Source organism: Phyllobates terribilis, unplaced genomic scaffold (assembly GCF_046119375.1).
Source record: "Phyllobates terribilis strain yellow unplaced genomic scaffold, ASM4611937v1 Scaffold_1__5_contigs__length_1240528914, whole genome shotgun sequence".
In the NCBI taxonomy this organism is placed as follows: Eukaryota; Metazoa; Chordata; class Amphibia; order Anura; family Dendrobatidae; genus Phyllobates; species Phyllobates terribilis.
Window position 1 is genome coordinate 535442116 of NW_027362761.1, and position 27077 is coordinate 535469192.

Consider the following 27077-nt stretch of genomic DNA (forward strand, 5'->3'; position numbering starts at 1 on the left):
TCACGGCCATTTCCTTCCAGCTGGTGTTATGTGTCGTTATTTCAGGTTATTTATACAAAATGTGTTCTATGTTACCATGGTAGCCCCCCCCATACCCCAATAAAAGGGGGGTCTCATGGGAACATGGACACTGGATTGTATCAAGTTTTATCAGTTTATAGTTCTCATTATAGTTTAATAATCACCTGTGTATGGCTTTTTGGGGTCAAAGGTTATGCTGTGGTCTCTGGTGTCCACGAGCAGGTTCTAACCAGTTTCAGCCAGTTATTCTTGGTGCACTTTTGTGACCTCCTGATTGGTTGTTTCAAGAAAGTGTGGGAATTTCAAATGTATAAATAGAACAGCGTGTCTGGGGTCCCCTCATTATCCTGTCAAAAGAGCGAAGACCCCACCCTCCCTCCCTTGGTATCAATAAAAGTTTTGTATGTCGTACTGTTTATTTGTGGGAAAATCGCCCAGTTACTGGGTGGATTGAATTAATGTGTTGGTAATTTTCTTCCAGCTGGTGTTATGTGTCGTTATTTCAGGTTATTTACACAAAATGTGTTCTATGTTACCATGGATATGTGAATGTAACGTAAGGATGGGTTCTCTTTGCAGCCAAGGTGTGATTTTTTTTTTATGCATTTGTAACCCCTTTGGGGGGAACTGGTGTACAGAGACAGTCTGATAGGAGCAGGCAGTGTTTCTCAGTGAGATAGATCAACTGTTCCTTAACTGCATTGCCTTGGCAACCTGGAAGTGGAGGAGCTACAGTAGAGGACAGGACTGATTGGCTGAGCAAGCTGGGGAAGAAGGGAGGAGGAGACGAGATCGGGGAACATGAGGTCTGTGAGCCATTACTGAGGGGCAGACAAGAGGAAAACAGAAGCAGAGCACAGTGTGCAGACTTATAGTTCTGTTGCTCCCTGTGAAAGGACTGTGAAGCTTGGAGCTGTACCACAACCCCAGACCAGCCAGGTTATCCAGAAATGCCACCCTCCCCCTGACTTCACAGAAATAAGAAGAACTCTGCTTCCCATTCCTAAGAAATTGAATCCTGAAGTCTGAGGCTGGAACCCTGTGCGACTCCAGAACTGCTACATTAAAGAGTGAGTAGCTTGCAGGGATTTGTGGTTCCACTGAGGACAAGTGTATAAGAACTTTCTATAAAGACCCCGACATTGAACTTTGTTGTTTTCCCTGGCTGCATCCCTTTATAGTTTAAGCAGTATTAGTTAGGAGTGTGCTTGTTGCTATATAAAGGGGAAGTGTTATCCCTAACATTCAGGTTAACTGCAAAGCCTTAAATGTTTTTGTATTTGCAAATTGTGAAGACACGGGGTCTTCCGTGGGTATAACAGTACTCAGACAACACAGGGTGAGGGTAAAACAGTGTGGCAATAATTTATTGAATCACCAAATGGACAATAAACACATAGAACAGTCCCAGCAAATACCCAAGATGGTACAACATTACACAGTCTCACCCTTAGAACAGCTGCGACTTTGGGACTTCCATGGCCAATTACCTCAACCAGTGGCCCCCCGCTTTTGGCAGGCCGCCACAGAGAGAAGGTAGCGGCAAGCTTAGGAAGCTAGCAGTTCATCGAGGTACAAGGCCAGGAAACCAGAGAGTCCCACCCTGGCCTCTCCGAGAGTTTCCATGGGGCCAGATGACCGGTGGGTCCCAATCTTGCTTCTCCGAATGTCTCCATGGGTTTCAGGTGACTGATGGGTCCCTTCTGGCAACCCCAAACAAAATATCCATGGGGCCGGGTGACTTGTTAATCCCAACCTGATCTCCCCAAAAGTATCCATGGTCTCTCTGATGGTTATGGAGCAGTATCGTATCTTTACAGTCAGGGCCAATACTCTTAGGCCGGAATCATGTAGAAACCAAATCTGTGTATCTTTAGGTAAAATCCATGCCTCCAAGCTGATGGTCTCAGAGTACGTGTGTCCTCTTGCTTCTCCTTGATACTCTGTCCCAAGTCTCTTTTCAGCAGGATAGATAAACGATTTTTCTATTTACATATGAAGGTCATCAATCACAGGGTTAGGGAGGGCATTACTCACAGGGCTCAGCAATCATTGTTTGAGCTAATCTATTTACATAGTTAGTATAGTAGGGGGCTCTTTAAATCAACATCATAGTTTCAGAATCACAGAGAAGACAACAGTCAAAATTATACAAATACTGGTCTGTGTTAATCAACTAAAGAAGAACACAAGTTAAAAAGTCAACACAAAGATAATAGTGTATTTCTCTTGGATTAACAAATCTAATCGTCTGGCTAATTAAGATTTATAGGCTGTATCGTCACATGAATACTGTTTTTTTATTGTTACTTGCCATCCCCCTTACCATATTCACCAATTACCTCCTTCCACAATAAACCTGTTAATTTTTCAACCTCATCTCTTGTGAGTGTATACGGAGTATAGACAGGGGTTTCCTGAGTCGACCCCTGACAGAAGAGGAAGACCCTAATGCATCTCACTACAACTCCTAGCAAGATTTGGGTGGAGACACTGCGCTATATTGAGGTGAGAACTACTGAACACCCTGCCCACGGAAGCGGCTTAAAGGGGTGTTACACATTTTTTTGCTGCATTTGTTTGTAATCTCAGCAAAATCGCAGTGATTTTGGAAAAACTTTACAAAGTAATCCATTATGAATGTAATGTGAGTGCAGCCTTGGTCACCAACCCTCATTACGGTTAGAGATTACGGTAAGGGTAAGTTCACATGACTAGAGTTTCATCCAGAAAAGTGGATGTTTTCGAACTTGCCATCCATGTACAATCAATTTTTTTTTTTACATTCGCACATATTAATCATTTACAAGACCATTTAAAGTTTCCTGTGTTATAGAATTGCAATGTATCCGTAAAAATCAAATGTTCTACTGTGGCTCCTTATGGCATCCGATTTTTATTCACCCACCCATAGACTTGAATTGGGTGTGTCTCATCCGATTTCCGGAGGAAAATTGTGCATGATGCAATATTTTTTTTTCACACACAGATTCGGTCAGTGAAATACAAACTGTTGATCTGCACGGCCCCATTGAATAACATTGGTCCGAGTGCGATTCGTTTTTTTTTTTAATGGACAGCACTTGGACCGAAAGTATGTTTGTGTGAACGAGTCCTAACATTAAGATGTTACTGGCAAACTTCTCTACTCATTCGTCCTTTCTCATCCACTCTTGGGGGCCAATTCATCAAGACTGGCATAGCATCAAATTCACGAAGATGCGCATGCCACTGAATAAATTTGGCACATCTCCTGCAGTAACTGGAGTCGCATTTCTGGCATAGAAAATGGCAGCATTTTTTGATGATTTTGACGGGTTGGGAGTGATTGACTACACCCTATCCCGCCCTGGCCCTGCCCCTGCCCAGCACTACACCCATTTCGGCGGAGCTCATTCAAATTATTGTAAAACACCAAAAAAGTGATTCTGAGACTGTTTTTTTTCATGACACATTGCAATTTCTTTTGATGGTAATTTTAGGTCAATAATGTTTTTATTTATGAAAATATTTTAAATTTGACAAAAAGTTTGAAAATTATAATTTTTAAAACTTTTAATTTTTATACCATTAGGCTGCGTGCCCACAATGGGTTTTTCAAGCATTTTCACCGCGGAATTTCCACATCGAAAACGCTTGGTAGTACGTCTCCCATGGTCCCCAATGATAATCCGCATGTCCATTAATTTTGTGGAAGCGTGGCGTTTTCGCCTCCATAGTGTTAAGAGGACGGTTGCAAACAGCTTTATTAAATAATGGTAAGCAACCGAACCCGGAGTCCGCGATGCAGCCTGGTGGACTGCGGCCGAACACCTTCCGGGTGAGAAGGTAAAACAACCAACTTAAATAACAATCCCCTCCGTGTTACTGCACACCGGAACGGGAATAGGGATTCGCACTATCTCCATTAACTGCACGAGAGATGTGCGATAAATAATGTATCTGTAGTCCTGTTACAGCACAGGGACTACACAGTTGGCGCTAGGATGCGTGTGTGACTCACGCCGGCGAATACGTGCTCCCAGCCGGCATGCTACCGGATTGAGGAGTATCTCTCCACGTGGCTTACAGGTGGTACCAGGAATAGGGTGTCTGCAGACTGCTCGGGGTGTAAGGCGACCCCTTTGTCGGAGCCAGACTGTCAGATGAAGCTACCTGCCTATTTCATCTAAGCCTGCCTATTTCCACTAAACCTGCCTGCCATAAACTAAAGCACATGTGGAGCCCAAGAGACCAAGCGTCCACACAACACCATCACAGCTCAATGATCAGAGCGCGCCGCCATGTTTGTGGGCGGGCTTTTTAAAGATTAAGCCCTGCCCACCGTCGCACCATTGGTGACGTCACCCGCGACCAATCATGCCGTGCCAGGTCACCGGATCAGCTGACTCCCAAACCACCAATCACGGTCCGCAATGTCACGGGGATACTCGGTACAGAGAATCCTGGACTTAGGCTTTAGCAGCCCTGTTTCCCTCCGCAACCTATCCTTCATGTTGCTAGGAACAAAGACCCAAGAGACAACCTGTACATCTCGTGGACCAGCTAGGCGTTGGGACTGATGATGATGCTGAGCAGCATTAGCCCCAGCTGGACCAGTATGGGAGACCACAGAATCCACAAAAGTTCTGGACCCATTTCAAATCCAGCAAACGCCCGACGCCTAACATTATCCCCCCCTCTAACATCCCCCTCCACTTCATGCACATTTCCCTCAAAGAGCAGGGGAGTATGAATGTGGTCCACCGATTCCCAGGGATGATCCTCAGATCCATGGCCCCTCCAGTGTACTGGGTAACCTTTTTTTGCACGAATCATCTTAGACCTGCACCTCGAGATTATCACCCCTGGTGTCTGTAGCAGGTAGGGATTCAGCGAGTTTTGTCAGGCGAACGGGTTTAAGGAGCGACACATGGAAAGTGTCGTGGTAACTGTAACCGGTACATTACAGGGTTTACTTGGGCCAAAATTTTGAAAGGACCAATAGAGCGGGGGGCAAACTTAGCAGATTCCCCGCGTACTTTAGTATTGCGAGCCGTGAGCCACACTCTGTCGCCTGGATAGAATACGGGAGCTGGACGACGAAGAGTGTCAGCCGACTCTCTCATTCGATTCTGGGAGGCCAATATAGCCTCCTGGTTATGGTCCCAAACCTTCCGTGCCTCCAGAGCCAAATCTCTGACCCCAGATTCCATAGAGGGAACAGGTATAGGAACTGGAACGCGCGGATGTTGGCCATTATTCAGAAGAAGCGGAGTCAGATCCGTGGAATCCACCACGGGTAACGGGTGGAGAAGACCAGCCGGACTTTGATGGGATGATTTATCTCTCGCACAGGAGACACACGCAAGAACATATTCCTTAATGTCCTGGTGCGACCGGGGCCACCAATAGGACCGTTGAAGGAACTTTGAGGTACGTTTGACCCCAAAATGAGCTCCGATCTTAGAGCATGTGCCCAGGAGAGCACCTCATTTTGTAGATTAGGGGGAACGAATGTCCTCCCCGAAGGAACCTGGTTTAAGGACACTGGAGCCACCTTCCGCATACCTCCTGAAGGAACGGTGAGCCTGGGCTCATCATTGTCCTCAGCCGTATCCATGGACCGGGACAAAAGGTCTACCCGAGGGTTCTTTTTGACATAATCTGAATAGACCTGGGTCTCGGGGACAGACAGAGGATCTGTGCCGGGAGACACGTGGGTAGAAGGGTCAGATACTACACTCCGGGTGACTGTAACCATACACTGAGACACACAATTCTCACTCCAGGAAGAAATTCTCCCCGTATTCCAGTCAATGTGTGGAGTGTGACAATGTAAACATGGAAGACCCAAAAGCACCTCATCTAATCCACCGGGAATAATAAGAAAGGAGATAACCTCCCGGTGACCCTGAGGAAATGACATGGTGAGGGGAATCGACTGGTGGCTGATTTGCTTGTCCTGGAGTGACTCGTTGACTACCCTAATGTTCATTGGTCTTGGCAGTAACTCTATAGGGATGGCATGCTTCTGGGCAAACGTAGATGACAAAAATTTGCCATCGGCGCCAGAATCCACCCACGCCTTGGCAGTAACCGCGGTTGCTCCGAAGAACAATGTCACCTTATACAATAATTTGGAGGAAGAAGCCCCAGAATCTAACACACCTCCTCCAATGGTGGTAAGACACACTCGTCTTCCCAACTGCTTGGAACCCTTATTACCGGGGTATTCCAAGAGATGTGCAGGTTGGGAACGAGAGGGACTAGACTCAGTCCGGGATATATCCATAGCCTCAGGCTCCGGGTCGGGAGTCGCGGGTTTGGAAATGGGTCTAGAGAAGGATGGTGCCAACCAACACTGCGGTCTAGGGACCTCCAGCTCTAACTTGTGTTCTGCATGACGCAAATCTGTTCGGTTAGCGAGAGAGATTAACTCCTCCAGGGAGGTTGGAATCTCTCTGGTAGAGCATTTTTAATATGCCCAGCCAGACCCTTCCAGAACACCGGGATTAAAGACTGCTCAGACCAATCCAATTCAGCCGCAAAGGTTCAGAACTGGATGGCATAGTGGCTGGCGGTGACCGAACCCTGGACCAACGCAAGAAGCTTAAGAGCCATATCATGCGTGACCTGAGGACCAAGGAAAACACTCTTTAGGGCATTAAGAAAGAGACCCGCATTAGCCACTACCGGGTCATTGCGCTCCCACAGAGGGGTAGCCCACTCCAGAGCCCTATGGGAGAGTAACGAGATGACATAACCCACTTTGGCCCTTTCGGAGGGGAACCGTTTTTCCATCATCTCCAATTGAATGAAGCATAGGTTAATAAAACCTCTGCAGAATCTGCTGTCACAAGAATTTTTTTCCGGGAGAGCAAAACGGGGTAATGGGGCAATTGCAGCTGCCGCAGCATTTACCGCAGCCGAGTTAACCAGATTGGCTGCTTGAGAAGCCGCCTGTGTAGCTACTGCAGTGATATCAGCTACCGGGTCAGCTTGTTCCAGAGTCCTAATTCTGGCCTCAAGTTGCTGTATATAGCGCTGCCGTTGCTGGTTGTCAGCCATGTTCGGCAAGACCATGTTAAGGGGATGGTTGCAAACAACTTTATTAAATAATGGAAAGCAACTGAACCCGGGGTCCGCGATGCAGCCTGGTGGACTGCGGCCGAACACCTTCCGGGTGAGAAGCTAAAACAACCAACTTAAATAACAATCCCCTCCGTGTTACTGCACACCGGAACGGGAATAGGGATTCGCACTATCTCCGTTAACTGCACGAGAGATGTGCGATAAATAATGTATCTGTAGTCCTGTTACAGCACAGGGACTACACAGTTGGCGCTAGGATGCGTGTGTGACTCACGCCGGCGAATACGTGCTCCCCGCCGGCGTGCTATGAATAGGGTGTCTGCAGACTGCTCGGGGTCTAAGGCGACCCCTTTGTCGGAGCCAGACTGTCAGATGAAGCTACCTGCCTATTTCATCTAAGCCTGCCTATTTCCACTAAACCTGCCTGCCATAAACTAAAGCACATGTGGAGCCCAAGAGACCAAGCGTCCACACAACACCATCACAGCTCAATGATCAGAGCGCGCCGCCATGTTTGTGGGCGGGCTTTTTAAAGATTAAGCCCTGCCCACCGTCGTACCATTGGTGACGTCACCCGCGACCAATCAGCCGGTGCCAGGTCACCGGATCAGCTGACTCCCAAACCACCAATCACAGTCCGCCATGTCACGGGCATGCTCGGTACAGAGAATCCTGGACTTAGGCTTTAGCAGCCCTGTTTCCCTCCGCAACCTATCCTTCATGTTGCTAGGAACAAAGACCCAAGAGGCAACCTGTACATCTCGTGGACCAGCTAGGCGTTGGGACTGATGACGATGCTGAGCAGCATCAGCCCTGGCTGGACCAGAATAGGAGTCCACAGAAGGTTCTGGACCCATTTCAAATCCAGCAAATGCCTAACACATAGACTAACTTTGGGCCGCTTCAAATCCGCAAACATGTAAAAATGCTTGCAGATTTGAAGCACATTTGCTGTCATTTTGTAGCACAAAACTGCAGCAAATGGGAAGTGACCTCATGTGGGAGCGTTTCTGCCATCCCATGAGCATCCCATAATCCAGGAAGATGAGAATCCCATATCATTCCCGTCTTCCTGGATCATGGCTGGTGAACTGGGGTGGTACAAGCGCATGAATCTCAACATGGGATTCATGATTAGTGTGGTAAGTGTGTGTGTTAAGTATCTGGGTGTGTGTGTGGGTGTCAGCAGGTAGACATAGGCCGATGTGAGACTTCTACTCACTTCGGCCTATATCTGTCCCCAGTTAACTAGTGCCAGCAGGAGCAGCTCAATGGGAGCAGTAGTTCCCATCAGCCTGCTCCTGCTGTAAAATGTGCCCCAAAAATGTAATTATTGCCCCCATATGTTTAGTTATTTATTGCCCCATAAATTTGTTATTTATTGCTCCCATTTATTTATTAATTGCCCCAGTATATTTTTATTCATTTATTGCCCCCATATATTTTTAATTATTTATTTCCCCATAGATTTATTTATTGCCTCCCCTATATTATTTATTTTTTCATTTTCCACATATATATTTTTTGGCCCCATATTTATTTATTTATTGTCCATATATTTTTATTTCATTTATTGCCCCCAAGATTGTTTATCTCCAGATGTGACAGCTGTGCGTGGGAGATCAGCGCAGGAACGTGGACAGGTAATTATTATTTTTTTGTAAATTAAGAATTAAATAAAATGTTGGGTTTTATTTCAAATAAATTATTTTTTTCTGGGTGTAGTGTGTTTTTTTTAAACTTATAGATGCCCCTCATTACTAACCTGGGCTTCATGGCAGCTGGCGCTGACATGAACCCCTCCGCTATTAACCTCTGCCACCGCACCAGGGCAGCGTGGAAGAGCAAGACTAAGCGCACAAATATGATGCGCCAAATCTGGGACGGCTGAGGGCTGATATTATAGCCTGGGAGGGTCCTATAACCATGGCCCCTTTTTAGGCTATTAATATCAGGTCGCAGCTGTCTGCCTTGCCTTTGCTGGCTACAATTTATAGCGGGACCCCATGTAATTTTTTTTTTTGGGGGGGGGGTCTCCCTGTATAGTAGCCAGAAAAGGCAAAGCGGCTAGCCTTTGCTGGCTTCAATTTATAGGGGGAACCCACATCATTTTTTTTGGGGGGGGGGGGTCCCCATGTACAATGGCCAGTAAAGGCTAAGCTAACTGCTGCGGTCTGGTATTAATAGCAAGGGAAGGGGCCATGGTTATTGGCTACTTCCCAGACTATAACATCAGCCCTCAACCGTCTGCTTTCCCACTGCTAGTTATTAAAATTATGCGGGAGCCCACGTAATTTAAAAAAATATATATATTTATTGTAATGTAAGATTATTGGACAGCATATGTGGGTTCATTCACTGAAAGCTCCTGCATACTCTGTAAGGACAATTTCTCACATCCACATATCCACGTTACTGCAGATATGCATGACCGAGCATGCTTTGGAATGGGCCTGTGTGTGCGTCTCCGGTATGTGTGGAATATGTCATCACCACTCGTCCCGGAGGTTCTGACGTGTGAAAGAGCCGTAATTGCATATGGGGGGGGTTTGCTGTGTGTGTGTGTGTGTGTGTGTGTGCGCCCGCGCATGTATGCACACATGCGTACATATCTCCATATGTTTTGCGTGTGTGTGTGCATATATATATATATATTATAATATATATATTTTTATATTTTTTTTACTCTTTATTACCCCCTTTTTGGTCATCAGCAAAAGGTGCAGGTGCATGCATGGTCTGCTGAGACGCAGGGGCTGCAGTTCATGTGGCATCCTGTCTATTGTAAAAAGCAAAATGGTGAAGAGGGGTTGACATCAGTATTTGTCAGCCAAAATGCTGAAAAATGCAGAAGTGGTGACGTGTTTCTATTATACAAATACTGATGTAAAATACTGACCAAATACTGAACGTGTGAACGTGACCTTAAACCAGATAGCCATATTGAACAAAATAACTGAAGAAATAACATTTACCATACGTCTATTTTGTTAGCATCTTATATCATTTAAAGGGAGCTTGCTATATTTGAAAATGGTATTTGAACTGCAGGCAGCATGTTATGGAGCAGAAGGAGCTGATCACATTGAAACACAATTTTGTGGGAAAAGTTTCAGTAAAACATTTTATTCATTGAAATCCCTGGTGTCTTTATGCACGTGAGTCCAGTGGGAAATCCTATTAAGTGATTGACAGTCTTCCCGTATGACTGTGCATGTAGAGATAGCTGTCAGTTACTAGTAGGACCGCCTTATTGACTCTTATTCAGACAAAAATCAGGAATTTCAAAAATAAAGTATAAGTTATACTGGCTTTTAATCCTCATTAGCCAGCACCGTCTTTGCGACTGTCAGGTAGTTTTTGACCCCTGGCTGCTGCTGAAGATTGCCTGTCCTGTTACTGTAGGAGTAGCCCTTGGCAAAGCCCTGAAGCTTTGCGGCCTATCTGATCTTCAGAAGCCTTTCCGCCTTTAATACGCCTGTGCATTGTGTTTCCTGCTGTCCCGATGCGGCTTGTTGGCGGTGTGGAGTGGGGTGATCTGGCTCCTCGCCTGTGTGCCTTTTGAAGTTGAGCTCCTAAAGATCCACCGCTGCCCCTGTGCTGGTGGCCATCTAGAAAGGGATACACTCCTTCTCTAATGCTGCCCTAAGCATCTCTGCGGCGATGCTGCTCTACCGGTAGCTGAAGCCTTGGAGTTGTAACTACCTGAAGCCCTTTGGATGAGTGACACATTATAGCAGTTAGCCCCTAGTGACATCTATGGTGTTTATACCACTTGGCTATCTCCGATTGCCCACTTATTGCTTGTTACTGCTTGCGCCATCCCTATTTAGAGACTGCTTCTTCAAACCGGGCACGGGCCACTTTTTTCTGGTCTGCCTTCTGGAGTGGCTGCCATATTAGTTTAAGATACAATATTTGATGTACTCTGAAGAGCCTAGCTCTATTTTTGCTTGTGTGTGTGGGACTACGCTGGGTGGTGACCATACAATCGAAATATTACAGCTTGTGACTATAAAGGGAACCATTGGTGGATCTATTTTGTGAATGTGCATGCTTTGCAGTCAGCAGTTATAGGAACATCATTCTTGTCCTCTACCACCATCTAGTGGACATTCTATATAAGTGCAGCTTTGCTAAAAATCGCATGATTTTTTTCCCTTTGTCTGTGCTAGATTACCATTCTTATTATCCTGATGTAGCTTTAACACCACCTGCGGGCTTCATCATGGTGATATCTCTCTTGGCAGTCAGGCCTGTTACCTACACCCTCTTTCTTACCTGTGTTTATTTTAACAATTATTATTTTATTCTACCTAATCTCCAGCAAGTTATTCAGAGAGCCAAGGTGCCACTGAAAAACTGCAAGTATTTGCAAGAAGTTGCAAGGGTCTACTACCAGTCCCTGTTGTTCTATATCTACGGGTAGGAGAGGCCCTTTGTTGATCGCAGTCATCGACTCTGAGATTGAGGCAAAACCTACACTTAGGGCTTATTCACACATCAGTATTTGGTCAGTATTTTGCATCAGTGCTTATATGCCAAAACCAGGATGGAACTTACAGAGAAAAACTGTTCTGCTTTTTGGAGACTCTCCTGGTTTTGGCAGAAAAATATTGATCAAATACTGATGCATGAATGAATCCTAAGGCAGGTCTCTGCACAACTGCATGCGACTATAGATGCTTTAAAAAAAAGCACCCAGTACTCCATAACATATCCTGCTTACCTATGAATCAAGGTGGATGGCAAATCCTTTTCTTCACTTCCCCTTCAGAGGTACAAGAATGGATTTGTCTTAACCAGCGTTGACAAGTTTCCAACACCTGTTCCTATAGTGCTGTCCTGACTTAACATTTCTTACAGGATCTGTGCTCTTCATGCAACCATTGCAGGAGAATGTTGGTATCCCTCGCTCGTGCAAGTTCAGGTAATTTCAGCTGAGACATACCTTGAGTGTGCAGTTCACTACACCCACCATCTTGATCTCATCATAGCCCCTTACTGGTATGCTTAGATCCCAGGGCCCAAGAGGGTTGATCACTGCTCCATCATTTGTGGGCCAAGATTGGTACCTCCCTGATGCCAGTGGAGGTGAGATGGAGAGACTTAATTCTCTCATTGCCCACGGAGGACTGTCAGGATGTGATTTGTTTTCATCTTGTGGCCTTGTCAGTGATAACAATAAGCTGACCCAGCTTTATATAATTTATCAAATTTATCTGACCCCTGTTTGTTTACACAAGATAGTCAGGAATCCTTCCATAGAGTGCCGCTACTCTCCAAATGCCAACTTTTATCATATGATATGTTCTTGACCCTGATATCCTCTTTTTTGGTTAATGTTTTTGGTTCCTCTCTTCGGTATTGTCAATCCCTATATTGTGTGAACATAAGCTGGTGTTAATTGGTTTGTTTGACGAAGACAAAGTGGCAGCATCACACTTAGATCTTTCATAGAGAAACCTTTTTCTTAGGCACAACAATTGATCTCCCCTGGACAACCTTCTCCTCAAAATTAGCAGATGGAAGGCCCTGGTCATCATGTATCATATGAGAAATTTACCTTTCAAAATAGAGGCTGCCCGCCTAATTTTCAAAAAGATTATGGTTTTTGAAATGATAGTTTCCTGACCCTCGATCCTTAAGGATCACAGAATTTTATTTAGTTTGTGTTGTATTCTTATTTTTTAATATGTGTATTCAGTTTTTTTTCTTTCCTCACCACAGCCTGAAGTGTTGGAGATCTAGTACTAATAAACGAGTAGCTGCAGAGATCCACAGCTCAGGTGGGAGAACCTGTCTACATGACAACTATTAGTCGTATACTTCACAAATCTGGCCTTTATGGAAGAGTGACAAGAAGAAAGACATTTACAGTTTGCAAAAAGCCATGTAGGGAACACAGCAAGCAGGTGGGAGATGGTCCTCTGGTCAGATGAGACCAAAATTGAACTTTTAAATGCAAGACGCTGTGTGTGCCGGAAACTAACACTACACATCGCCCTGAAAACACCATCCCTACTGTCAAGCATGGTGATGGCAGCATCATGCTGTGGGGAGGCTTTTCTTCAGCAGGGACAGGGAAGCTGGTAAGAGTTTATGAGAAAATGGATGGAGCTAAATACAAGTCAATCCTGGAGGAAAATCCGTTAGAGGCTGCAAAAGACTTGTGACCGGGCATATGTTCACATTCCAGCAGGACAACAACGTTAAACATACTGCCAGAGCTACAATGGATGGTTTAGATCAAAGCATATTTATGTGTGTGATCGGTCCAGTCTAAGTTCAGACTTAAATCCCATTGAGAATCTCTGACAAGACTTGAAAATTGCTGTTCACAGACGTCTCCATCCAGTCTCACTGATCTTGAGTGAGTGTGCAAAGAAGAATGGGCAACAATTTCTGCCTCTAGATGTGTAAAGCTGGTAGAGACATATCTCAAAAGACTTGCAGCAATAATTGCAATGAAAGGTGGTCTGACAAGTACTGATTCAGGGGGGGCTGAATACAAATACATATATGTCACAATTTTCAGATTTATATTTTTAAAATAATTAGAAAACCATGTATCATTGCTTTACACTTCACAAATACTTGCTGCTTTGAGTTGGTATATCACATAAAATCCCAATAAAATACATTTAAGTTTGTGGGTGTAACCAGAAATAAATATGGAAAAGTTCATGGGAGATGAATAATTTTTCAAGGCACTGTATATGTTCTCCCAGGCTGCAACAAACTTATATTTTGTACATATACATATTAGTTTTTCTGTGGGACTAAGCACTTATCGGCAGGTACTTCCGAACTACCTTCCTGTTATGCCCTGCCACGGTCTGTCTCAGCTGAGAGTGGTCATGGACCGCTCCTGAAGACAATTTTCCTCCTTCCTGTGTAGTCATGATGACACAACAGCTTATTCTCTTCCAATCTGCTCTTTCAATGGTGTGTCATTGACAAGATGTTGATTGACAGCTGACCTTGCATCACAGGAAACAATAAAATCTGCCACTGTTCCCAACTACCTGCCAATAAATGCTTAACCCCAAAGGAAGAAAAAATGTCCCAGATAACCCCTTTAAATATCATGTTACCATTTAAAACCAACATACAACCAACATAGAATATCATCAAAAAGTTAATTTATTCCAGTTCTTCAATACAAAAAGTGAAACTCATATACACTGCTCAAAAAAATAAAGGGAACACTCAAATAACACATCCTAGATCTGAATGAATGAAATATTCTCATTGAATACTTTGTTCTGTACAAAGTTAAATGTGCTGACAACAAAATCACACAAAAATCATCAATGGAAATCAAATTTATTAACCAATGGAGGCCTGGATTTGGAGTCACCCCAAAATTAAAGTGGAAAAACACACTACAGGCTGATCCAACTTTGATGTAATGTCCTTAAAACAAGTCAAAATGAGGCTCAGTATTGTGTGTGGCCTCCACGTGCCTATATGACCTCCCTACAACGCCTGGGCATGCTCCTGATGAGGTTGCGGATGGTCTCCTGTGGGATCTCCTCCCAGACCTGGACTAAAGCATCCTCCAACTCCTGGACAGTCTGTGGTGCAACGTGACGTTGGTGGATGGAGCGAGACATGATGTCCCAGATGTGCTCAATCGGATTCAGGTCTGGGGAACGGGCGGGCCAGTCCATAGCTTCAATGCCTTCATCTTTCAGGAACTGCTGACACACTCCAGCCACATGAGGTCTGTTATTGTCCTGCATTAGGAGGAACCCAGGGCCAACCGCACCAGCATATGGTCTCACAAGGGGTCTAAGGATCTCATCTCGCTACCTAATTGCAGTCAGGCTACCTCTGGTGAGCACATGGAGGGCTGTGCGGCCCTCTAAAGAAATGCCACCCCACACCACTACTGACCCACTGCCAAACCGGTCATGCTGAAGAGTGTTGCAGGCAGCAGATCGCTCTCCACAGCGTCTCCAGACTCTGTCACGTCTGTCACATGTGCTCAGTGTGAACCTGTTTTTCATCTGTGAAGAGCACAAGGCGTGTTCTGTGGCAAATGCAAAGCGTCCTGCACAGTGTTGCGCTGTGAGCACAACCCCCATCTGTGGACGTCGGGCCCTCATACCACCCTCAGGATGTCGGTTTCTAACCGTTTGTGCAGACACATGCACATTTGTGGCCTGCTGGAGGTCATTTTGCAGGGCTCTGGCAGTGCTCCTCCTGTTCCTCCTTGCACAAAGGCTTAGGTAGTGGTTCTGCTGCTGGGTTGTTGCTCGCCTACGGCCCCCTCCAAGTCTCCTGGTGTACTGGCCTGTCTCCTGGTAGCGCCTCTAGCCTCTGGACACTACGCTGACAGACACAGCAAACCTTCTTGCCACAGCTTGCATTGATGTGCTATCCTGGATGAGCTGCACTACCTGAGCAACTTCTGTGGGTTGTAGAGTCTGTCTCATGCTACCACGAGTGTGAAAGCACAACCAACATTCAAAAGTGATCAAAACATCAGCCAGAAAGCATTGGTACTGAGATGTGGTCAGTGGTCCCCACCTGCAGAACCACTTCTTTATTGAATATGTCTTGATTATTGCCAATAATTTCCATCTATTGTCTATTCCATTTGCACAACAGCATGTGAAATTGATTGTCAATCAGTGTTGGTTCCTAAGTGGACAGTTTGATTTCACAGAAGTTTGATTTACTTGGAGTTATATTCTGTTGTTTAAGTGTCATTACAAGCAGGGTGATCTATTTCACATGTTTATTTCTGTTAATGTTGATGATTATGGCTTACTGCCAATTAAAACACAAAAGTCATTATCTGTTCAAAAGTCATTATTATTCAGTAGGCCAACATTTTGGATTTTAAAAACATTTTTCAAGCTATTGAAAAATAGCTTGAAAAATGTGGCCTTGAGTACTGAAGGAGATCGTAGAAGAAATTTTAGAACCACTCTCCATAATCTTTGAAAATTCTTGGAGAACAGGAGAAGTCCCAGAAGACTGGAGAAGAGCAAATGTTGTTCCTATCTTCAAAAAGGGGAAGAAGGTGGACCCAGGGAACTATAGGCCGGTGAGTCTGACTTCTATACCAGGAAAGATCTTTGAACAAATTATTAAACAACATGTATGTAAGTACATGGATAAGAATGAAGTGATTAACCAGAGTCAGCATGGGTTTGTAACTAACAAGTCATGTCAGACTAACTTAATTTCCTTCTATGACAGAATCACTGACTGGGTGGATCAGGGAAATGCTGTAGATATAGTATATCTTGACTTCAGCAAAGCATTTGACAAAGTATCTCACACCATCCTTATTGAAAAAATGACCAAGTATGCAATGGACCAGGCAACTGTTAGGTGGATTCATAACTGGCTTAGTGATCGGACTCAAAGGGTGGTTGTAAATGGCTTCACATCCAGCTGGATGAATGTCTCAAGTGGGGTACCACAGGGCTCCGTCCTGGGACCTGTATTGTTCAACATCTTTATCAATGATTTAGATGAAGGAATTGAGGGTAAGCTGATTAAATTTGCTGATGACACAAAGCTAGGAGGGATAGCTAATACTAGAGAAGAGAGAGAGAGGATTCAAAAAGACCTAAATAAACTGGAGCAGTGGGCAGCAACCAACAGAATGGTTTTTAACAGGGAAAAATGCAAAGTACTACATCTGGGCAATAAAAATGAAAAAAGCATATACAGAATGGGAGGAATAGAGCTAAGCAACAGTACATGTGAAAAAGACTTAGGTATACTAATAGATCATAGACTGAACATGAGTCAACAGTGTGATGCAGCAGCAAAAAAGGCAAATACAATTCTGGGATGTATTAACAGAAGCATACAGTCTAGATCACGTGAAGTCATTATCGATCTTTACTCCTCTTTGGTCAGACCTCATCTGGAATACTGTGTACAGTTTTGGGCACCACATTTTAAAAAAGACATAGACAAACTGGAGCAAGTTCAGAGAAGAGCGACCAGAATGGTGACTGGTCTGCAAACCATGTCCTATGAGGAACGGTTGCAGGATTTGGGAATGTTTAGCTTGCAAAAAAGAAGACTGAGAGGAGACTTAATAGCTGTCTACAAATATGTCAAGGGCTGTCACATTGTAGAAGGATCATCTTTATTCTCATTTGCACAAGGAAAGACTAGAAGCAATGGGATGAAACTAAATGGGAGGAGACACAGATTAGATATTAGAAAAAACTTTTTGACAGTTAGGGTGATTAATGAGTGGAACAGGCTGCCACGAGAGGTGGTGAGTTCCCCTTCAATGGACGTCTTCAAACAGAGGCTGGACAGACATCTGTCTGAGATGATCTAGTGAATCCTGCTTTGAGCAGGGGGTTGGACCAGATGACCCAGGAGGTCCCTTCCAACTCTACCATTCTATGATTCTATTGTTATAAAGTATTCTAATTTACCGAGATAATGACTTTTGTGTTTTCATTGGCTGTAAGCCATAATCATCACCATTAACAGAAATAAACATGTGAAATAGATCACCCTGCTTGTAATGACTCTATATAATATATGAGTTTCACTTTTTGTTTTGAAGAACTGAAATAAATGAACATTTTGATGATATTCTAATTTAGTGAGATGCACCTGTATGTGTATATATATGAGAAATATCAATTTAGTCTAGAATACAAAAATTGGCCATGCTACTTACTAATTATATTTGGAATATATGTTTAGTTTAAATATATTCTAAATGTACCTCTTCTATATATTAACCCCCTTAGGCATCCAATAGTAAAGGCAACATTTCACAGATTTAATTCTATAGCACCAGGACCTTATTTTACAAAAAGACACTAAAATTATACTTTTCTGCACTTTTGAAAGAGAATAAAAAGTTACTTTTACATTCTTTTTACATAGATATAGATACGCTATATATTTACGGTGAAATCCATCAATGAGCTCTTCGTTCAGCAAAAGAGAGATAAAGATTACAATTAGTGTTGAGTGAGCACTAAAATGCTCGGGTGCTCGAAGCAATGTTAGTCTATGGGAGACCCGAGCATTTTTGCGGTGGCACCCCCGGCAGTCTGTAGAAAGCCTAACAAGTGCCCAAAACGATAGTGACAGTGCTCAAATGACATGGGGACAGCATGGGGATCGCCCCAGGAAGCATTTCTGACCCCCAGGTCACTGCTGTCAACAACGTGGTCAGAGGTATTAAGCCACTTTTAAGCGCTCACAATAAAACGTTCAAAAACTAAACTGAAACTGCTTTCCTGTGAAATATGTTAAGGAAGTTCCTTTCCAGGGTAAAGACTTGTGTATAAGGTAAAATAAATAACTAAAAACAAAAATACTCCTCCACACCTTGGGCTATGTTCACAATTAGCATTTTTTATGCGTTTTTGCACTTTTGTATTGCTTTCAACCGTGACAAATGCATTCACCGGGAAATGTCATTTTAACATTTTACAACCTTATCTGGCCATGTGCTGTGTGACACATGCATATGACGCGCCCCCTGGGCCGTGGGGTACCCGGAGCCGGGCCTTTAGATGCTGGGGGTTGTAGTCACAGTGGCGGTGAACCGGTCCGTGACCCAGGTGGTCAATCCAAGGGTAGTAGATGTATATAGGTTATATAATGTTCGACTACGCCACCTGTGGAGTGCGATTAATAGAGCCCACCGCTGCGGAACAGTCCTCTGAAGCCGGTGGTATAACTCCCCACAGGAAGAGTTAGCTTCAGGGCAGTGTGTGTGGATGATGGTGGTTGTGCAGGGTGTCGCGGTGCAGAAATAACCATAGAGTCCGTATAGTGCAGTCCAAGGGTCTTTACTGGTAGCAATTAGACAGGCCTGGACTGGAGTACTGGCTAGAAATAAGAGTCTGGTCAGTCTGGGAGCAAGCATAGAGTCCTCCTGGGCAGGTGCAGTTGTAGGCCTGCCGTTCTCACTATACTCTTTTGGCTATTCTGCTTGTAGCTGTATTGTAGCCCACGTCCCTGAGTGTAACGTGCTGTGCTCACCCGTATGGCTGGCAGCTCGGGCCTTGTGGACACTTCGCTCCTCCGTGGCGGTGCTGGTCCCTCTGTGCTGCTGAGCCTCCGGGTGTCTGATGGGGGCCAGGAGACCTGCAATCTTCTGCCCTGCGGTATCTGCTGCTGGGCCTGAAGGGTCCCACAGCCTCGGACTCCGGTGTCCAGTTCCTTGTGTAGTCCAGCTAGGACAAGCTATCTCCAGCTCCAGTCCCTAGCGCCTCTCTCTTTAGTGTCCTAAACTCAACTCCTGCACTAAGCTAAACTAACCCCACCTCCAGATCCAGTTGCCAAGGGGAGGGTCCTCCCCTTGCTGGCCTAGAGCCAGGAAGTGTTGCTTGTATTGTGTTCCTGACCAGGAAACCCCTGCTTGCCTCCAGACATGGCATTACTTCTTTTGAGGGAAGCAATACCACTGTGGCAACAAGGCCCTTGGGGTGCCACACATACAGTGCTGAAAAGACATGGGAACAGCATGGGGAAGACCTCTGGAAGCATCTCTGACACCAAGGTCACTGCCTAAAAGCGTGCCCATCAGAAGTCATCCATGCCGCATCAGAAGATGCAGACTTGCAACTATCCCCATGCAAGTCCTTCTCCCAGAGCAGTGTTCAATTGTACCGCCCCCATTCCTTGCAATGCAAGCACAAGTATGCAGCCTGCCACCCACCCACCCCCAGGCTGCAATACCATACTGCTTGCTTGCACTTGAAATTGGGCCTTTTAGACATGTGGAGGCGGAATTTGGCCACTACCTCATGGCTTCAGCAGCAAGGTATCCATACTCAGTCCCCAGCCGCCCGGCTGATGGGTGTCCACGCTCGGTCCCCAGCCTCCTGGGGGCAGCCGGGTGTCCATAAACGGTCCCCAGCCGCCCCTATTTTTCCTGTCAACTTCCCCCCACACACTTTTCTTAGCCCGGCCTGCTTTAGGGCAGCATTGGACGAGCCCACCAGAGAACCAGACTCCTCCGGTAGGCCCTGGCTTCTCCATCAGGGGAGCTGAGAGTGGCAAGGTGAGGAGCATGATGATGATGATAGAAGTTAGCATCTGCTTTGTTTTCTTGGAATGCAAGCGTAAGTGTGCAGCCTGCCACCCACCCACCCCCAGGCTGCAATACCATACTGCTTGCTTGCACTTGAAATTGGGCCTTTTAGACATGTGGAGGCGGAATTTGGCCACTACCTCATGGCTGCTTCAGCAGCGAGGTATCCATATTCAGTCCCCAGCCACCCGGCTGACGGGTGTCCACGCTCAGTCCCCAGCCGCCAGGGGGCGGCCGGGTGTCCATACTCGGTCCCCAGCCGTCCCGCGGCCGGATGTCCACACACGGTCCCCAGCCTCCTGGGGGCAGCTGGGTGTCCATAAACGGTCCCCAGCCACCCCTATTTCCCCTGTTACCTTCTCACACACTTTTCTTAGCCTGGCCTGCTTTAGGGCAGCATTGGACGAGCCCACCAGAGAACCAGACTCTTCCGGTAGGCCCTGGCTTCTCCATCAGGGGAGTTGAGAGTGCCAAGGTGAGGAGCATGATGATGATGATAGAAGTTAGCATCTGCTTTGTTTTCTTGGAATGCAAGTGTAAGTGTGCAGCCTGCCATCCACCCACCCCCAGGCTGCAATACCATACTGCTAGCTTGCACTTGAAATGGGGCCTTTTAGTTTGGAGGAGGCCGAAGCTGGCCACTACCTCATGGCTGCTTCGGCAGTGAGGTATCCATGCTCAGTCCCCAGCCGCCCGGCGGCCGGGTGTCCACGCTTGGTCCCCAGCAGCCCCGCGGCCGGGTGTCCACACACGGTCCCCACTCGCCTGGGGGCAGCCGGGTGTCCATAAACGGTCCCCAGCTGCCCCTATTTCTCCTGTCAACTTCCCCCCACACACTTTTCTTAGCCCGGCCTGCTTTAGGGCAGCATTGGACGAGCCCACCAGAGAACCAGACTCCTCTGGTGGGCCCTGGCTTCTCCATCAGGGGAGTTGAGAGTGCCAAGGTGAGGAGGATGATGATGATGATGGAAGTTAGCATCTGCTTTGTTTTCTTGGAATGCAAACGTAAGTGTGCAGCCTGCCACCCACCCACCCCCAGGCTGCAATACCATACTGCTTGCTTGCACTTGAAATTGGGCCTTTTAGACATGTGGAGGCGTAATTTGGCCACTACCTCATGGCTTCTTCAGCAGCGAGGTATCCATACTCAGTCCCCAGCCACCCGGCTGATGGGTGTCCACGCTCAGTCCCCAGCCGCCAGGGGGCGGCCGGGTGTCCATACTCGGTCCCCAGCCGCCCCGTGGGTGTCCATAAACGGTCCCCAGGCGCCCCTATTTCTCCTGTCACCTTCCCACACACTTTTCTTAGCCTGGCCTGCTTTAGGGCAGCATTGGACGAGCCCACCAGAGAACCAGACTCCTCTGGTAGGCCCTGGCTTCTCCATCAAGGGAGTTGAGAGTGCCAAGGTGAGAAGCATGATGATGATGATAGTAGTTAATATCTGCTTTGTTTTCTTGGAAAGCAAGCGCATGTATGTAGTACCGGCTAGGCCTGAGGTGGTCAGCGTTTTTGCGCATATCCTACCTCCTCCGAGGATTGCTGGATGTTTTCCTGCTACTATCCCAGTTCTATGACTCCCGTTAAAACAAAGCTTCAGGTGATAAATGATGGATGAGTTGGTGGCAAAGGAGAAAGAGCAGGAGGAACAGGGACCATTCACATCAATATCAGGCCAGTCAACCACATATGTCTTGCAGGATATGTTTCTGTAACAAAAGGAGCGGTTCGGCTACACAATTATAGGGCATACAGTGAGTGCAATGCCTACCAAAAATTTCGAGGCACTCCAATGCCCCTTGGAAATGACATGGAGGTCAGAGGGCCATCAGGAGGGCGTTAAACTAGAAGAAGAGGGGATGGGAAGAAAAACGCCGGACACGAACATGAAACCAGAGGACATACTAATGAAAGATATGAAGTGCAACAAAGAAGATCCAAGACAAGATACTTGGAAGGGAGGTAAGAAAATTTCTAATACAATCCACAGGGAGAAGATTGGAACAAAACAAAATAGTGTAAACTGCGTGCTAGCAAATGCCAGAAGCCTGACAAACAAGATGGATGAACTGGAAGCAGAAATATCTACAGGTAACTATGACATAGTGGGAATAACCGAGACATGGTTAGATGAAAGCTATGACTGGGCAGTTAACTTACAGGGTCACAGTCTGTTTAGAAGGGATCGAAATAATCGGAAAGGGGGTGGAGTCTGTCTATGTAAAGACGAGTCTAAAGCCTACAATACGGGAGGATGTATGGGAGGGAAATGAGGAGGTCGAGTCCTTATGGGTGGAGATACATGGGGCAAAAAACAATAATAAAATTATCATAGGAGTCTGTTATAAACCACCAAATATAGCAGAAGCCACGGAAAGTCTATTAATAAGACAAATAGACGAAGTAGCAAAAAATAACGAGGTGATTATTATGGGGGACTTCAACTACCCCGATATAGACTGGGAAACCGAAAGCTGTAGATCTCAGAAAGGAAACAGGTTTCTGTCAATTATCAAAGACAATTATTTGTCACAACTTGTGCAGGAACCAACTAGAGGGACGGCCCTTTTAGACTTAATATTAACTAACAGGCCAGACAGAATAACTGAGGTGCAGGTCGGGGGGCACCTGGGAAATAGTGACCACAACATTATACAATTCCACATGTGCTTCAGTAGGGTGCCCAGCAAGGGGGGTCACAAAAACACTGAACTTCAGGAGGGCAAAGTTTGATCATCTAAGAGATGCCCTTCACCTTATAGACTGGGATAGTATCTTCAGTAATAGGAGCACGGATAGAAAATGGGAAATTTTCAAAACAGTCCTACATAGTCACTGTAGAAGGTACATACCTTATGGGAATAAAAGGGCTAGGAATAGGAGGAAGCCAATGTGGCTAAATAACGAAGTCAAGAGGGCAATGAAAAACAAAAAAAGGGCTTTCGGTAAACTTAAACAAGAAGGCAGCGAGGAAGCGCTAATATCTTATGGGGAAAAAAACAAAATCTGTAAGAAACAAATAAGAATAGCAAAAGAGGAGACAGAGAGACTAATTGCCAAGGAAAGTAAAACGAATCCCAAACTGTTCTTTAACTATATAAACAGTAAAATGATTAAAACTGATGGAGTTGGCCCATTGAAAAATAACCTGGGTAAAATCATAGAGGGCGATGAGGGTAAAGCAAACCTACTCAATAGCTTCTTCTCCACTGTTTTCACAAAAGAAAACAATTTATCGGAGGAAATGCAGAGTGATAAAGTAGACCCTCCGCTAAATATCACCCACCTAACCCAGGAGGAAGTTCAGAAACGCCTAAATAATATCAAAATAGACAAGTCACCAGGCCCAGATGGCATACACCCCCGGGTACTAAAAGAATTAAGTAATGTGATAGACAGACCGCTGTATCTTATATTCAAGCACTCTTTATGGACAGGGACTGTCCCACTAGACTGGCGCCAAGCAAATGTGGTACCAATATTCAAAAAGGGGTCTAAAAGTGACCCTGGGAACTATAGACCAGTCAGCTTAACGTCTGTTGTGGGTAAATTGTTTGAAGGATTTCTTAGAGATGCTATTGTAGAATATCTTAATGATAATAACTGTCTAACTCCATATCAACATGGATTCATGAGGGATCGCTCCTGCCAAACAAACCTGATCGCCTTCTACGAGGAGGTGAGCTCACAGCTGGACCGGGGAGTGTCAGTGGATGGTGTATACCTTGACTTCTCCAAAGCATTTGATACCGTGCCACACAAAAGGTTGGTATATAAAATGAGAATGCTTGGTCTGGGGGATAATGTGTGCAAGTGGGTAAATAGCTGGCTGAGTGATAGAAAGCAGAGGGTGGTTATCAATGGAGTAAGCTCAGGGTGTGTCAGGGTTACTAGCGGGGTGCCTCAAGGGTCTGTCTTGGGCCCTATATTATTTAATATATTTATTAATGATCTAGTGGAAGGGTTGCATAGTAAAATAGCAATATTTGCAGATGATACTAAACTTTGTAAAGTAGTTAATACAGATGAGGATAGGGCACAGCTACAGGAGGATTTAGATAAATTGGGGAGTTGGGCCAAAAAATGGCAAATGGGGTTCAATGCCGATAAATGTAAGGTCATGCACATGGGAAAGAAAAACAGCAGTCACCCATACATATTAAATGGGAAACTGTTGGGGAAATCTGACATGGAGAAGGACCTGGGTGTCTTGGTTAATAGCAAATTAAATTGGAGTGCCCAGTGTCAGGCAGCAGCTGCGAAGGCAAATAGAGTCATGGCATGCATCAGAAGAGGAATAGGGGCATATGATGAGAACATTGTTCTTCCTCTGTATAAAGCGCTGGTAAGACCGCACTTAGAATATTGTGCACAGTTCTGGGCTCCGGTGCTCAGAAAAGACATATTGGAGCTAGAGAGGGTACAAAGGAGGGCGACTAAGGTAGTAAAGGGAATGGAGGGACTAGAATACCCAGAGAGGTTGTCAAAATTAGGCCTATTTACGTTGGAAAAGAGAAGGCTTAGGGGAGACCTCATAAACATGTATAAATACATCAGGGGGCAGTACAGAGATCTCTCCCATGACCTGTTTATACCAAGGATGGTGACAAAGATGAGGGGGCACACTATGCGTCTGGAGGAAAGGAGGTTCCTGCACCAGCATAGAAGGGGATTCTTTACGGTCAGAGCCGTGAGACTCTGGAACTCTCTGGGAGAGGAAGTGGTGATGTCCAACTCACTTAATGAGTTCAAGAGAGGCCTGGACGCCTTTCTTGAGAACAATAAATCGGTTCGATAAATTCCGGTTTGTATATCGCGGCGCTTCCAAATAGGGCCCAGTGGATATTTTCATTCAGGATTTATTGATTAGAATATAAAATAGCAATGTACAACGCGTTTCTACTCATTACAGAGTCTTCATCAGGTACAATTTCGTAGTCATGCTTATGGAAAGTCTCTTCATTATATAAAGCACTGATCAGGTTCATCAGGGTCATGGACCGCCCAGTTAATTAATCATGTTAATTGAGTTGATTTATGCATGTGATTAGTTAATCATGCAATCTAAGGTTGTCTCTACTAGAGTAAAATCAAATAAAAATACAACAACTACAATAAAAATGCAAAAAAAAAAAAAAAAAAAAAAAAAACTGTGAAAAATTGCTGACAGAACTGAATGAATTCAATCATTCCTCCTACTTTAACATAGTAAATTCTGATATAAATGGGAATCTGCAGAGATTTGAGAACGGTCTTATCGAACATAAAACCAAAAAACTTAGGAGAGACATGTATCCCAACAATAACAATAAAAATAATCTTAGAAATAATATGGAAGCAAATTTTAAGCAAAATACAGTCGAAAATACAAATTTACGTAAAACTAATAAAGAGAAACAATTACATCAAAACACCAAAGAGAACATCACAAATGTAAACATGTTTTCAAAAAAACAGAGAGAAACTATAGACACTATTTGTACGTTTTACAATTCAAAGCATGCAAGGAATAGACAAACCTTAAATAAATATTGGGTAAATGAATCAACTCCCAATCACAATCGGATTCCAAGGAAAAATAATGCAAGCTCCTCAACTATTAAACAGTCACATTGCCAGTCTACACCTAGTAGTGGGAAAAATTTCCAACATACAGAGAAAATAAAATCTCCCTGCAACATAATTCCCACTGCTAATATCTCTCCCATTCACATAGAAGTCAATGCGGAAGTGCATAATCTTCCGGCACCCAACCCGGGTCTCCCATCCTTAAAACTATTAACAAATAAAACAACTACGACTGCTAACACATGGGTTAATCCCTGTTCAATAGAAAGCAGGGACATCGAAGAAATTACTGAATGTGAGGATCTTCTAAATATAACAAATCTAGCAAATTTAACAACACATAGTGTAGAGGACAGCTCTCAACCTTTTATAACTGTCATCCAAGCACCGTCATACTCCCCTTCATCTACAGCCTCACATATTTCTTTTTTAGAGATTGGACCCCTCCAACCCCCACCTCTATTAGAAACACTGCTTCCTCCGATAATAAGCCTCACCTCTATGGCTCCCATCATGCTACCTCCTTCACAACAGCAGATAACCCAATTTTTTCCCTTGATTCCATCTCAAACCAACAAAAAAAGAAAAGGCGGCCCAGAGGCACGAGAGCAGGTAGGAAACACCCTAAAAAAATCATTACCAAATCCTACCTCCTTAAATCTGATAGAAAAAGAAAAAATAGCCCAAACATAAAAATAAAAAGTAATAAGAAACACATAAAAAATAAAAAAGTAATGAAAAGAGATAGGAAAGAAAACTCTGATAAAATAACAATTTTTAATTTATCTAAATACACACTAAACGAAAATGAACAAACTCTGCTTGAAAAAGGACTGAACTTCTGCCCTGACCAACGTGCAAATAATTTTGATCTGTATATTGACCTAAATCAGTTCATAAGACGTCTTACCCTTTCCAGACATTTTGCGATAAAAGAAAAAATAAAAGAAAAAACTTTTGAACCTACGGAAATACCTAAAAACCCTAAAAATAATTCTAAGTCTGAAAATAAACATGATGAAAATATACATCTTGTAGTTAAAAATAGATCTAATTTTAATCCTATCCATCATAGAGGAAGCTACATTGAGACCTTCCTCTCATTGGTAGGGGACGAATTCCGCAAAATAAATAAAAAACAGTTTTTTAAAAGATCTTCAAAAAAGAATAATAAAAAACACCATGTGAAAGAAAACCTGAAAACAAGAGCTAACATCACAAAAAAAGAAAAATGTGCCATAAAAACCTTAAAAAATAATAATACAATTGTCATTAGAGAAGCAGATAAAGGGGGGGGGATAATAATTCAAGATCGAGAAGTGTACCTCAAAGAAGCACATAGAATACTATCAGATGAAAAATATTA

The 27077-nt window shown here is 44.5% G+C and overlaps 1 long non-coding RNA gene across 2 annotated transcripts; it reads left to right on the forward strand.

Moving 5' to 3' along the window:
• The first annotated feature begins 763 nt into the window (after positions 1-763).
• Positions 764-16462, forward strand: LOC141268691 (uncharacterized). Of its 2 annotated transcripts, none has more exons than XR_012321431.1 (4): positions 764-1091; positions 2412-2529; positions 11962-12025; positions 12826-16462. It is a non-coding gene; the product is annotated as an uncharacterized lncRNA (long non-coding RNA). The 2 variants fall into 2 exon arrangements; XR_012321433.1 differs by having other exon boundaries at positions 2428-2529.
• The last annotated feature ends 10615 nt before the right edge of the window (positions 16463-27077 follow it).